We start from the raw sequence: 11,869 nt of genomic DNA on the forward strand, positions 1-11,869 counted from the left end.
TGTGAGTGTGGGAGTGTGTGTGTCTGTAAGGGTGTGTGTGTGTGTGTGTATGTGTGGGTGTCTGTGCGCGCGTCTTTGTGTATGTGTGAATAGGAGGGCCTGTGTATGTGTGAGTGTGTGTGTGTATAGTGCAATGGTGGTCATCTGTAATATGACATGAACCCAAGGTCCCAGTTGAGGCCCTCCCTATGGGTACCAAACTTAGCTATCAGCCTCTGCTCGGCCACGTTTTGTTGCTGCCTGTTCCGAAGTCCACCTTAGGGGATTGTCACCCAAAGGTCCGAGGCTGAATGTCCTGGACCACTGAAGTGTTCCCCAACTGGGAGGGAACCCTCCTGTCTGTTGATTGTTGTGCGGTGCCCATTCATCCATTGTCGTAGCCTTTGCTCGCTTTCCCCAATGTACCATGCCTCCGGGCATCCCTGCCTGCAACGTATAAGATAGACAACGTTGGCTGAGTCACATGAGTACCTGCCATGTACAAGGTGGGAGGTGTCCCCTTGCGTAATGGTGGTACCTATGTCCACACTCTGACACATCTTGCAGCGCCTACCATGACAGGGTTGTATGGAGTTGTCCTGGGAGCCGGGCAGCTTGCTACGAACAACGATCTGTTTGAGGTTTGGCAGTTGTTTAAAGGCAAATAGTGGAGGTATGGGGAAGGTCTTGGTGAGGTGCTCATCCTCATTGATAATGTGTTGCAGGTCATGAAGAACATGGCGTAATGTTTCAGCTCCTGGGAAATACTGAACAACAAAGGGTACCCTTTTGGTTGCAGCATGTGTCTGACTCCTGAGGAGGTAATTACGGTTCCTTGCTGTGGCACGTCGGAATTGGTGATCGATGAGTTGACAATAGACAATAGGTGCAGGAGTAGGCCATTCTGCCCTTCAAGCCTGCACCACCATTGAATATGATCATGGCTGATCATCTTTAATCAGTATCCTGTTCCTGCCTTATCTCCATAACCCTTGATTCCACTATCCTTGAGAGCTCTATCCAACTCTTTCTTAAATGAATCCAGAGACTGGGCCTCCAGTGCACTCTGGGGCACAGCATTCCACACAGCCACCACTCTCTGGGTGAAGAAGTTTCTGCTCATTTCTGTCCTAAATGGTCTACCCCGTATTTTTAAGCTGTGTCCTCTGGTTCGGCACTCACCCATCAGCGGAAACATATTTCATGTCCAATCCTTTAATAATCTTATATGTCTCAATCAGATCCCCTCTCAGTCTTCTAAACTCAAAGGTATACAAGCCCAGTCGCTCCAGTCTTTCAGTGTAAGTTGAGCATCGTACCCCGTTCTTGTGAGGGCATCCTTAAGTACTTCCAGGTGTCCAAATCATGACTGTTTCAAGTAGGATCATTTACATTGGAATTCAGCACTAAACTGGATGTAGAACTCTCCTGGACCACCTACAGAAACATCTCCTCTATCCCTCCCAGTGGAAATTATACAAAAGAATCATGAATAAATTGCATTTTAAGGGATTAGTATATGGATATGCATCACTGGGAGTACTCAGCTGAGACGGCAGATCCCAAGAGACATGGAAAAGCTGGAAGTTATAGCACATGGACTTATAGAACATAGAACATAGAAAAATACAGCGCAGTACAGGCCCTTTGGCCCTCGATGTCGCGCCTACCTGATAACCTTATATTCTTACCTACTCTCATCCTCCATATCAGCATTTCTACAAAATGTAAGTAGAGGTTTCAACCCTTATAAAACAAAATGAGAATTTAAGGATTATTCAGGTAGATTTTCAGACCTTAGTTTGTTTTCAAGTTTCCCTACCATCAACAGATAACAAGAATCTCCTGGAACAGCTACCTGCATCTGAAAGGCAGGGTAACGAGTCAACAAGCAGAATTGACCGATTTAATTAATAGATTTCTTAAGAGCTAGCTGGTCGTTGTTGCCTGCACTCTGACGCTAATTAGATCAATGTTTACTGAGAAGTTGAGCAGCCTTTCTTTCAAATGGTAATGAATGTGAGTTTGCAGACTAGGGGTAATAGATGAATTCATTATTCATAACGGGCAAGCCATCAAAGAACACTTTTGAAAGGCAGGCAGCGAATGTCTCTTCATGAACCGATGTTTTTAAAAACACCTGAGAAAATCTACTCATCAATTGGCGCCTTGCGCAAGTTGAGCATTTGAACTTAATTGATGAAACGCACTTTGAATGAAGAAGCCTTTGAACTGAGGTAACGATCAAAATTTCCTCTGTGCCTTTAACTCTCAGCTCAGTGTAATTAACAGCTGAGCTCAAAGCACTGTACAAGAATTTCACATCTGCCATGTACAATTACAAAATTTATCTAAAAGATTTGTTACACTAATTATGTATGAAATTATCTAAAAGGCACAATTTCAATTTTTTTTAGATTAGATTACTTACAGTGTGGAAACAGGCCCTTCAGCCCAACAAGTCCACACCGACCCGCCGAAGCATAACCCACCCAGACCCATTCCGCTACATTTACCCCTTCACCCAACAATACGGGCAATTTAGCATGGCCAATTCACCTAACCTGCACATTTTTTTTGGATTGTGGAAGGAAACCGGAGCACCCGGAGGAAACCCACGCAGACACAGGGAGAATGTGCAAACTCCACACAGACAGTTGCCCGAGACAGGAATTGAACCCGCGTCTCTGGCACTGTGAGGCAGCATTGAATATTGTGAACTTACTGAGAGCAATTTTGACTGCAATCAGCAGATCATCTTTCCAAATTGTAATAACTTCCACAAGAATGGGGAGTTTCCTTGATGCTTTCTTCTAGGCTACAATCACATGCCTAAGGTGGAATAAAACTTGACAGTTGGTCAATGAAACAAGAAAGCATGACTGAGTCAGGCAGATAGGGGGATCTAATATATAATGATCGAGGATCCTTGACCTTTGACTTGTTACCAGTGTGGAATTAACAAATTGACTGAAGCACCATGACAACTTCAGAACTGAAGAAGAATCTTACTGGAGTGAAAACGTTACTTGGGAAATTTTCCAACTCTTTTGCATTAGAATTTTACTTATCATATCAAGAACATTTACTTACAAACCTAAACTGGTAAACAAGTAATCAAAGATTCTGGAAACTTGGTTGAATTGTACAGTAATGTTGAACATGCATGGTGTTGGAATCAACAGAACAATGACCCCAAATACCATTTCATGTCACCTTCTGTCCTGACTGTTGCATGATTCTTAAACTACCAATTTTGGCACCTGCTATATTATCAGAAAACGATTCAGATATTTTAGTTGCTGAGCAGGTTTCCAACCTCGCTCCATAATAAATAATTAAATTAAAACGTTTATCTTGTTGACTGTTGTCACTTTTGCTAGACCATTATAAAGAGCTCTTAGTTCTCCTCGCCAGTCTCTGGTCTCTGTCATTTAGCTGTCATAATGCCAGTACCAATTCGATGCCTATTTGACACAATTTCTCTCTCAGAATACCAATGACCATCTACTTCCTCTTTATCTCCACTTCATAGTTAAACAAATCCATCTTTGCTCTAGTTCTATCGAACTCAGTTTAGTTTAAGTCAGTGAAGAACCAGTCATGTTCTAAGATTTGTTTTTGAGACCAATAGTACCAGTAAAATTCACATTTAAAATTTTTCTTGATACTTTTCTGATCCAAAATAAAGTCACAGAAACTTTGTGATTTAAAGCAATATTATAAATATGCAACAGTTCAGAGCAGGTTTACATCAGCTTTGCAACTCCAATTTTTTTAATAATTTGGAGGTGTCAGTGTTGGAATGGGATGTAGAAAGTTAAAAATGACAACACCAGGTTATAGTCCAACAGGATTATTTGGAAGCACTAGCTTTCGGAGTGCTGCTCCTTCATCAGGTGGCTGCGATGAGGGAGCACTGTTCCTTCATCAGGTGCTTCATCAGGAGCACTGCTCCTTCATCACAACCACCTGATGAAGGAGCGTTGCTCCGAAAGCTAGTGCTTCCAAATAATCCTGTTGGACTATAACCTGGTGTTGTGTGATTTTTAGCTTTCTTTTTAATCCTGGTGGCAGCAGTGTAACTCAAATGATTGGTATGGATTTTTCCCTTCTAAGGATGGCAAAGTTGTAAACATAAAAGTAGTCCTGTCAACCTAAAGCAGAAAAGGTAGGACGATGTTTCAAAGATAAGGTGCAGAAATGTGTCTCTGGATAGTGACCTGGCAGAGTAGATTACCTTCCCTTTCTTCAATGAAAATCAGTTATATTCTATAATAGGCAAGCAATTTGTTCCACAAGATAATGTATAGATTGTGATGACGAAAACATGTCCTGAATATACTGATAGTTGGGAGAGCATCTCCAAATTGCATTCATAAACTGAAATGAAACACCAATGCTTAGTGAAGCAAATAAACTATGCTATAAACTAGGTTTTCTCTTCAATGACTATATATGAACAGTATATCATATGTTATATCATTTCAGATCCTAGCAATCTGAAATTGGATTTAAATTGTTACCTATCAGATCTTAATTCTTAGAAATAAATAAAACAAAATGTAAGCAAAATGCTACGGAGGCTGAGAATCTGAAATGAAGATCATGTTTTAAATAGACAGGCGATTTTGTCAATTCTGTGAATTAAGAAACAGAGTTAAATGGATCAAATTAAATATGATTCTGGAGAAAGGTAGAAATGCAGGATGAAGGAATGGAGGTAGAAATACTTTGTTGTTCAAAGAGGGATTGAGATGGAAGAACAAAAAGAACATGATGCTGGGATTGGGTAGAAGGGGGAAGAGATTAAAAGATGAAGAAGGTGTTAAAAAAGGAAAAGGAGTGCTAATGATTTTGGTAAAAGAAAAGGGTGTTTTTGCAGATCAAACACTGTCTGAAAACAGAAACATGACAAACAAGTTTCAAACTGACACATAATATAAAAGAAATTGAAGAATAAAGGACCCCCAAATTCCCAGTTATTAGTCATTTATTTCACCCTCTTGCTCACACATTCTGCTCTGACCTCAACCTACTCCAATGTTGCCATGAAGCTCAACACAAGCTCATGAAACAACACCTCACCTTCTGATTAACCACTGTACAGTCCTCCAGATTCAATGTTGATTCAGCCATATGAGCCTGAATAAAAAATTGCAAAACAGCGAAACAAGTTTAAAAGATATGAGTTTAAATTCAATTTCAGACTGGTAACTGCTTGTGCTTGTGTGTTCCTTAGCAGAAGGCAACCTGGCAGAAGTGTACAAGAGGTAGGTTGAAACTTTATTGCTGGAACAGCACAGCAGGTCAGGCAGCATCCAGGGAACAGGAGATTCGACGCTTCGGGCACAGGCCCTTCTTCAGGAATGAGCAGAGAGTGGTAGGTGTAGCTCAGCTCCAAAGTAAAGTTTTGAAGGGCTGAAGTGGTACTTGAATTGGTCCAAGATAAAACATAATGCTGGTGATTTGCTGATGCTGGTGTACATGTATGTGAGGAGGTTAAAGAGGAGAATAGTCATGGAGCTTTTTGGAACATTGCTTTGAAGAAGCAGTTGCATGATGGCGGAGTCAAGCCTTCTGTAATCTTCATCCATCAGGTACCCACTCTATTTATACATAAGGATTTGCTCTATCTTGTTTCTCAATAAAGGAGAGAATTGGAAACCACGCATAAAGAAGGTGAGTGGGGTTTTAATGAGATGCAAATACATGGAAAGAAGGTAAATGTCACTCAATGACGAGAGTCTGAATTCTCCAGTTATGGTTTAGAAGGAAAAATCAGTAAAATCCTTCTCAATGTCGAGAATTATATTTTTCCTCATTCTCACTGTATTTTCTCATCAGTCCTTATGCTCCACTAGGGAGAGGGGAGTGGGAGAAACCACCATGTATCTAAGGATGATATATTTATACAGAACTGGGAAAGGATCTATCCCTGGATTAATATATGTTAAATGTGTTTACTGGCATTTTCCCATCTTGATTTTCCTTTTAAGGACCTGATTACACCTTATACAGACCTCTATCTTAAAGAATACAGATATTACAGTCAGTAGTTAAAAGTTCAGCCTATTCACCATAACCAAAATACTCTGATGAGATGAAATCCAGTTCTGCTGATTACCACCAAGCAAAGTGCTTTATACAAGTCTTTTTACACAGTAAGAAACCAATATAATTATCTGACAATATAGGTACAAAAATTGAAATTGGCTGTTACCAAGGAACTTCACCACAGAAAACTTTGTTAGATTTTGGAAAGATTACGTATACTGCAACGCTGACTGATCAAGTAGTTTGTTGTTCAGTATTAAACAGTAATTACATTGAAAGAGCTGCAGGATACAATCTGGACTATGTGTGCAGCTGACAGCTGTGAAAACAGACTCTAGGAATCAATGCCCAAAATATTAATGAAGTTTAGAAATAGGTGACGGGGCTGCAAATAAGCAGAAGTAGCAACAACAGTGAATGGATAATTGCCTATATATCTTCCTTCAACCAGATCTGCTTGCAGAATTTACTAATCTGTGGAACACGCACTAATGCTTATGTTACTGAAGACCTTCTGGGCATTGTATAATGATTGTACTGTCTTGAAGAGACCAGCAATTGTCTTTGGGCTATTTTTTTCACATGTCATAAATTAGGGCTAATACCACTGTAAACAACCTTTGCTGAATGAAATTCTGGTAGACTGAAAGTAATTAAGGTTGAAACTTTATTGCTGGAACAGCACAGCAGGTCAGTGAATGAAATTCTGGTAGACTGAAAGTAATTAATGCAATACTTAACTGACTGTTGATTCACCTCAAGTTCCAAATATGATTCTGCCATCAAGGCTGCCTAACTTATCAATTGAACTGGCTACATTTATAATAATGGATTTTGATTTCTACTTGTGTAGAAATTAAACTTTTGTGCAAGACTTCATAGCACAGAACATTGTCCCTACAACATTCCAAGATATTTAAGGGCAGGAGGTTGTATTTGGATTCTCAACATCCTCCTGCTAATATTTTCAACTTGTTTAAAATAAGGCATTGGTCTGAAAATTTCCCATTTCCATTTAAAGTTTGGTGGCAAGTGAGACTTTTCATGACAACTTCACCATAGCCTGAGGTGAATCATCTTGTGTGACTGTCCACTTCTCTGTTTTTGTTATGCCAGTGGTTTCCAAATTTTCAGTAACATAGCACACTTCAAAACAAAACAAAAGAAAGATTCCACAGCGCACCCACTTTTTTTTTCAGTTGAATTGATTGCTTATCAAAGTTAAAAATCACACGACACCAGGTTATAGTCCAACAGGTTTATTTGGAAACACTAGTTTTTGGAGCACTGCTCCTTCATCAGGTGGTTGTGGAGTACACAATTGTAAGACACAGAATTTTGCTATAAATTCTGTGTCTTACAATTGTGTACTCCACAACCACCTGATGAAGGAGCAGCGCTCTGAAAGTTACTGCTTCCATTTAAACCTGTTGGACTAGAACCTGGTGTTGTGTGATTTTTAACTTTGTACAGCCCAGTCTAACACCGGCATCTCCAAATCATGTTTGCTTATCAACATATTTACTTGTATTTGCTATAGTTACAGCGTTACTGGAGAGGCTGGCGATATAATGCATACAACTAGTGAAAAAAATCAAATGCATTTCAACTACATTGGAAAAAAATACATCATCTTTCACTGCAAGCACAGAATGTTCAAAGTCAACTCAACTCAACCATTTCTAACAATGCATGGTCCTAAATCTGTTCAACACACTACATTCAGTTCAGACATCTGATTTTCGCAGATAATATTTCAGATTTGTAACAAAACTTTTGCAAGTATAACTTGAAGTAAATAATTGAATGGATACATAATTGAAATTTAGTGGATCAGAACAATGGAAATGTGGAGCTGGTTTAAGGAACAGATATTGAATGTCTTTGATTGGTATATCCCTGTCACACAGGGAGGAAGTGATTAGGTAAGGGAACTGTGGTTTACAACAGAAATTGCATCTCTTGTTACAAAGAAAAAGGAGGCTTATGTGTTGATGAGGCAAGATGGTTAAGATGAGGCGATGGAGAGTTACAGATCAGCTGGGAAAGATTTAAAGAGAGAGTTAAGAAGAGCAAAGAGAGGACACGAGCAGTCTTTAGCAAATAGAATAAAGGAGAACCCTAAAGCTTTCTATTGGTATGTGAGGAATAAAAGGATGATTAGGGTAGGAATAGGGCCAATCAAAGACAGAAGTGGGAAGTTGAGTGTGGTCCCTGTGGAGATCGGAGAGGTGCTAAATGAACATTTCTCATCGGTTTTCACTCAGGAAAAGGAGAATATTGTGGAGAAGAATGAGGTATGAGATATTAGACTAGAAAGGATCGAGGTTAGTTACGAACAGGTGTTATCAATTCTAGACGGAGTGAAAGTAGACAAGTCCCCTGGGCTGAGTGGGAGGGAGGAGATAGCAGAACCTTTGGCTTTGATATTTGAGTCGTCATTGTCTACAGGTTTAGTACCAGAGGACTGGAGGATTGCAAATGTTGTGCCCTTGTTCAAGAAGGGCAGCAGAGATGGCCCAGGTAATTATCGACCAGTGAGCCTTACTTCAGTTGTAAGAAAGATTTTGGAAAGGATTATAAGAGATGAGATTTATAGTCATCTAGCAAGCAACAATTTCATTTCAGATAGTCAACATGGTTTCGTCAAGGGCAGGTCATGTCTCAGAAATCTCATTGAGTTTTTTGAGAAGGTGACCAAGCATGTAGATGATGGTAGGGCAGTTGACATGGTATACATGGACTTCAGTAAAGCCTTTCATAAGGTTCCACATTGTAGGCTGTTGGAGAAAATGCAGAGGCATGGGATTGAGGGTGATTTAGCAGCTTGGATTAGAAACTGGCTTTCTGAAAGAAGGCAGTGAGTGGTGGTTGATGGAAAATATTCAGCCTGGAGTCCAGTGCCACAAGGATCTGTTTTGGGACCACCGCTGTTTGTCATTTTTATAAATGACTTAGACGCAGGCAAAGGTGGATGGATTAGTAAATTTGCAGACGACACTAAAGTCGGTGGAGTAGTGGACAGTGTGGAAGAATGTTACAGGTTGCAGGGGGACTTGGATAAACTGCAGAATTGGGCTGAGAGGTGGCAAATGGAGTTCAATGCAGCTAAATTTGAGGTGATGCACTTTGGGAAGAATAGCAGGAAGGCAGATTACTGGGTCAATGGAAAGATTCTTGGTAGTATGGATGTGCAGAGGGATCTTGGAGTCCATGTACATAGATCCCTGAAAGTTACCACCCAGGTTGGTAGTGCTGCTAAGAAGGCATACGATGTGTTAGGTTTCACTCATGGAAGAATTGAGTTCTGAAGCCGCAATATCATGCTGCAACTATACAAAAGGCTAGTGCGGCCACAATTGGAATATTGTGTACAGTTCTGGTCCCCATATTTCGGGAAGGATGTGGAAGCATTGGAAAAGATGCAGAGGAGATTTACCAGCATGCTGCCTGGTCTGGAGGGAAGGTATTATAAGGAAAGGCTAAGAGACTTGAACCTGTTCTTATTGGCAAAAAGAAGGCGGAGAGGGGATTTGATAGAGACATACAAGATGGTTAGAGGATTAGATAGGGTAGACAGTGAAAGTCTTTTTCCTAGGATGATGACGTCAGCGTGTACAAGGGGGCATAACTACAAATTGAGGGGTGATAGATTTAAGACAGATGTCAGAGGCAGGTTCTTTATGCAGAGAGTGGTAAGGGTGTGGAATGCCCTACCTGCTAATGTAGTCAACTCAGCCACATCAGGGAGATTTAAACAACCCCTAGATAAGCACACGGATGATTTTGGGATAGTGTCAGAGGACGAGCTGAGAATAGTTCACAGGTCGGTTCAACATCGAGGACCGAAGGGCCTGTTCTATACTGTATTGTTCTATCTTCTATGTTCTATAACACAAAGTAGAGTAAATTGCAATTTACCAGGTTAATGGGAAATCTGGGTCTGCCAATGCCAACTTTTCAAGCAGTTTTACAAGTGCATGAACATCATGCTTGCTTTTTATGGTTCTATAATAAAATATACCACAAGATTTCAAGTTTGCCCTTTGGCCACCTGTGTATTGGAATTTCCTAGTTTAGAATTGAAAGACTGATACCTCACTTATAATTTAATGATAAATTGTCACGTATTTTAAGACTTTTAATTTTGGTGAGGTGTAATATTATTTAAGATGACACAAATGTTTGTGTGGGAAAAGATTTGCTAACCCAGGATAGGCCCACAAAAGCAAAATTGGTCAAACCGTCCCAGAACACCCAGAATTCCCGAGCAGCTCACAAGCTGAATCAGACGGCACGCAGACAAGACAATACACTTTAAGCTCCCATGGACATGACAGAGCACCACAGATATCTCAAAGCCCTAAGGGCAGTTTCACAACCCAGCAATACCCAAGCCACACAGAGCAGGACATACAGACAGGCACCAGCAAGGACATGCTCCAGGAACAGGACAATGGAAGCACCTCACCACTTCAGAAGAGACATTAACACCTACTTGTGAAGATGAATGGACCCATGATACTGCCAGGATGTTGTATTGTGTGAAGGAACAGGACATTCATCCGATAAACTGTTTTCTAATTAGCATCCTTGCAACTAGATTATTCCATTTCCGGAAACATTGTAGTTTCCCATTTCTTAATCAGTGTCATTGTGCAGCATTACTATAAAACTGGTCGCATCCTCAGCTCTGGGGGGGAGAAATCTGATCTACCTGTGCAGACTGTCAGTCTAGTCAATTTCTCTTCCAGTTATACGGCTTGCAATAAACTGTTTGTCAATTTCACTTCGAGCTGTGTTTTGTGATTTCTAACCTATTGGGTAAATTTCTCCGACAGTTTGGCATTGGTCGGCAGGCCCTTTCTTTTCTCTTTCAACAGGGGAAGCGAATCTCACGTTTTAAATTTAACGCAATTGGTACCTGGCGGCCAGCCCTGCCCAGCGGGTCAGACCAGAGAAAGGCTGGACGACTGCGGAGGGTGGCCACAATTCTGATCTGCGGTGAATTGGCTTCACCCACTGTAATTCGGAAATGGAGTAGTGACCCTGGCCTGTGGAGGTGGGCACTGGTCTCCTAAATTGCTGCCAGAACTTGGCCTGAGGAGGTAGTCTGGTAAGCGGCTAAATTTATTTTCAAATTTAACTAATTGCTGCTGCAATTTGGAAGGTGAGTAGTGACTCTGGCCTGTGGAGGTGAGCACTTGGCTCCTAAATTGTTAACTGACTTTTAAGCTGCCACGTCTGGCCCCGAGGAGGTCATCTGGTGGGAAAGTAAGTTAACTGGCAGCCGGTAATTCGGTCCTAAACCGCGTGGACTGGGCTTGTGGAAGTCGTCACCTGTGCCAAATTAATTACCTGAAATTTTTGCGACAAACCCTAATTTGGCCCACGCGTGATTCACTGAGTCAGAACGTCTGTCACGAACCTGTTCTAGCCTGGAGAAAGAAGGTCGGGCAGAGAAAGTTAGGCACAATATACGTTGGGGAGATCGCTCATCAAATTCTCACTTTACTACTGTTAGATCCACAGCTCGAACAACATTGACTCGGGCCCACTGGGTTGTGGTGTCCTGTGGTTTCGAAGTGTTTGTTTTGGGTGTGCCTGCTTATTCTGCGCTTACCGAGTGCTGCTTTGTCAATGTCAGGTGTCCCATCTGGCTGTGTTTGTTCAGTGCTGGTGTTTGCGTACTTTGCAGTCAGCGATTACACGCTTGAGTAACTTTATTGCCTAACCTGTCAACACTCACTACCTGTGTGCTGTTAGCTCTCTATCTCTGTTTTTTTTCCCCTCGAAACCTAATACGGCATTTAGACATCATCTCAAGACATCC

The 11,869-nt window shown here is 41.1% G+C and overlaps 1 long non-coding RNA gene across 1 annotated transcript in view; it reads right to left on the reverse strand.

The window, feature by feature from the left end:
- LOC122557150 overlaps nucleotides 1-11,653 on the reverse strand; it is a 29,085-nt gene extending 17,432 nt beyond the window's left edge. Inside the window, exon 1 of the long non-coding RNA XR_006313757.1 lies at nucleotides 11,465-11,653. This is a non-coding gene — a long non-coding RNA (uncharacterized LOC122557150). The remainder of the gene's footprint in view (nucleotides 1-11,464) is intronic.
- Between the last annotated feature and the right edge of the window lie 216 nt (nucleotides 11,654-11,869).

This window comes from Chiloscyllium plagiosum, chromosome 15 (genome assembly GCF_004010195.1).
Source record: "Chiloscyllium plagiosum isolate BGI_BamShark_2017 chromosome 15, ASM401019v2, whole genome shotgun sequence".
Taxonomy (NCBI): domain Eukaryota; kingdom Metazoa; phylum Chordata; class Chondrichthyes; order Orectolobiformes; family Hemiscylliidae; genus Chiloscyllium; species Chiloscyllium plagiosum.